The sequence below is a fragment of the Fukomys damarensis genome, unplaced genomic scaffold (assembly GCF_012274545.1).
Source record: "Fukomys damarensis isolate Sample0158 unplaced genomic scaffold, DMR_v1.0_HiC HiC_scaffold_39, whole genome shotgun sequence".
NCBI lineage: Eukaryota > Metazoa > Chordata > Mammalia > Rodentia > Bathyergidae > Fukomys > Fukomys damarensis.
The window spans coordinates 113,863,861-113,867,459 of record NW_022900951.1 but is presented as its reverse complement, the minus strand read 5'-3'; the positions used below and the strand labels follow the sequence as shown (position 1 = coordinate 113,867,459).

Genomic DNA, 3,599 nt, shown 5'->3' with positions numbered 1-3,599 from the left:
ACATAAATAGTATTTTAAGGAATAGTGACTCTCACAAGATACATACATAGCATGTCTTTTTTTTTTCCATTGAGTTTAGTGGTACTTTTTAGGTCTACAGTACAGTTACATTCATCACTGGGGTCTTGTATCTTTACATGACAGGTCTTGGTTCTCATTTTTTCCCCATACCCCTGCCTTCTCTTCACCCCCTCCACGCTCCCCTATTTACAAAGACTTTGTTTCCATTTTTTTCTTTTCTCATATTTTATTTCTTTTCCCGTATTTCCTTTCCCCTCTGTCCCCACTTTCCCTACACCAACTTTACTGGTTCCTTTAATAACCACGGTATCTTTGCACATAAATGAATAACAAAGAAAAAACTGCCCTGCAAGATACTTACATTTCTTAAAGTGACAATAATTAAAAGAACATGACATCAGCATTGGAATAGAGTAGCATATCAACCAGTCAAGAAAGAAGGCACAGAAATAGTCCCTCATACACAAACACATTTAGTAGATGATAAAAATATTTCAAGTCTGTGGGGGAAGAGAAGATGATGAGGCAATTGTCAGCTGTTTGGGGTTAAATTGGGCCAACCTGAATTCTGTATGAATTTTTTAAAAGTTAAAGTCACAAAAACTAGGAGAAAATATAATCTTGATGTATAAAAGGCATTCTAGGTCTAGTACCAAAACTAAGAAGATAACTAAAAGATTTGACTATACTATATTAAAATATTCCACATATAAAAACCATGTTATACACAAAATTGCAAGATAAGCAACAACTTTAGAGAAAACTATACCATATATGAAAAGATTAATATCTCAAACCTAGAAAATTCTCAAAATCAATAATAGTAGTGGACAAACATCCCAATTAAAAAAGCAAATGACATGAACAGACAGTCTACAACAAAAACAAAACAATTTCCAGTAAATAGGAGGAAAACATGTACTGAGTCATTATTAATCAGAGATATGCAAATTAAAATAATGCCATAAACAAAATGTAAAGGCAAAAAATAAATTCAGAGAAAGTATTTGCTCAAAAATCAACCACGCTTTTAAAACAGAAATACCGCTGGTTGTCAGTGAAGCTCTGGAGACATTGCCAGGGTGGCCTAAAGGGGTGTAGGGCTTGACTCTGGTGGGCAGGTCAGGCTCCTGTTGGATCTGTCCAGGAGGTGGGAGACTGCATGGATTGTGTAGATAAATATTCCCACACTTCTTCTGACCTACAATGTTTGTTAAATTCATTTCCTGGAGACTTGGAATTTAAGCAGATACTCAGTGACATTGATGAACAGATCAAACGAAATGCTACCAGCATCGAGCATTGCATTAGAGAAATACAGAAGGAAGTTAACAAACAGTGTCCAGATGTGCGGCTGCAAGGAGAAAATGACTGCTTTGAATGGCTGAATCATGGTAGTTACAGTACATCTAAGTCACCTTCCGCTCCCCATGGGGATTTGATGAAATTCCTCAAAACAATGGATGATTTATTGAAGAATGAACAAAGTCAAGAATAAATGATACTGGGTTTACTTTGGGACCTGTCCTTCCAGAGCAGCATTTCATTACTATCAACTTTAAGTGAAATAACTTTTCATTTCCTGTTTAGGACTTCTCTTCATTCTGTTGAAGATCATTCCCCAATGGATATAAAGTCTATGTGGAATGATGCAAGACTGCATCTTCGACACTTCTTAGTGAACAGATTACAAAGCCACAATGAAACAAACAGTTCACAGCAAAGAACTGTATTGAAAAACCAATGCATACAACAATTCCTGTTTCTCTATCCAGGATCAGAAGTTATAATCAAGTATGAAAACACAGAATAAACTGTTGGCTAAACTTCTACAGGACAATTTTCCTTCTTACAGCAAAGATTCAAATTTAGATGTAATAGCTCATGGATACCAAAGTACAATGATTAAGTTATATTCAATGGTAAAAGACTTGGAGTAAAAGAAGATTTTAGCACACTGTGAAATTTTAGCTCCATCTTCGACGGTGAAATTCATTAAAGAAACTTAACTTGGATACAGTTACAGAACAAATGGGGAAATTTCTTAAGAACTTCTGTGAGCTGCAGTTCAAAGAAAATGCTGCCCGTGTTGTTAAAACAAGCAAGAGCTCCAGCAAGCATAGAGGAGCAGCACATGCCTTGGATTAGTGATATTTACACTTTCTGTTTGGTTTATCTTAAACCTTTCTATATCTTTAATTGAGTTGGGGTTGTTTATTTGTTTTGGTTTGGTATGATTTTTGTTTTTTCTTTGGTTAAATCTCATTGCAAACTTGGAAATAAATTTTGTAAAATGTAATGTAATTTTGCAGTATAAAAAATATAAAACAAATACCTAGAATCAGTTTAGGCCATTAATTCTACAGCCTACAAACATATATTAAACAACAGTTACCTATTAAGCACTGCATTAAATAGTAAGTGCTGGGGAAATAGACATGGATCCCAGAAGTGTTTGTATAGAGATGCACAGACAAGTGATTAGAGGGTTTCAGAGCTGGGGCTATGATCCTATGGTGGAGCTCTTGCCTAGCCTGTATAGGCCTTGGACTCCATCCTCAGCGCATGAGGGGAGGGGCACAGAGAGAGCAAAGGAGGGAGAGAGAGTTGTGAATTGGTAGGCTCCTTTTCTGGAGCAATTTGGCACAATGCACTAAGCATATTAGAAATAGACATATCCTTTTTCCCCATCATTCTGCCTCCAAGGTTTTATCCTTGGGAAATTTTCAGAGGTATAAAATTAGCAATAATAGTAAATATTTTATGAATGCTTTTCAAGACTTCTTCTAAGAGCTTTCCATGCATTAACTCATTTAATCATCTCAATTTTCAGAGAGGGATACTGTGCTATTTTGTCTGTATTTATATATGAAGACACGAAGCCACAGAGAAGTTAACTCATTAGCTGAAGTTTCACAGAGCTTATAAGAGCCAGGACTAAAACTTAAGCAAGCCTTGCTCTTAAATCCTGTGCCATGATGTCTATGAAATGAGGTTACATGCATCACGATTCACATTTCTGCACAAGTATAAAACATCTAAACAAATGCCAATAGGAGATAAGTTCAGTAAGCACAATGGAATATTATAGTGACAGTAACAGTCAAGAGTAAGATACTATTTTCTGACTAGAGAAAATGATCTCAATATATTGTTATGTGGGAGAAAACATTACTAAATACTAATGGGGATGCCCTTTGAGTGAAGAGGTTCTGGATGATTTCTTCTTTTATCTTTGAGCTCTGTGATTTCTAATTTTTACATAAATAACCTCTTATAATAATAAATTTATCAGAACTATATGTTGTACTTTAAACCCCATGTAAGAAAATTGACTGTTTAAAGTGCTTCAGTAGCATACTCAAGTTTTACCTTAATACATGCACTGTCGCCTTTCCCCCATCTCCTAACCTCTGGTCCTTCCTCAAGATTCTGCGCAGGCTCATAGCTCCAGGCAACCTTCGCAAGCCACCAGCATCCCCAGGCTGACCCTACTGTGTTCCCACAAGAGCCTCACCGTACCTGCAGCATTCCCCTTGTCATGTCACTCATTGATCATCTATCTGTAGCTGCATCTC

At 36.3% G+C, this 3,599-nt stretch overlaps 1 pseudogene; it reads left to right on the top strand.

Moving 5' to 3' along the window:
* Nucleotides 1-1,183: 1,183 nt before the first annotated feature.
* LOC104873710 lies at nucleotides 1,184-2,169 on the top strand (annotated as a pseudogene).
* The last annotated feature ends 1,430 nt before the right edge of the window (nucleotides 2,170-3,599 follow it).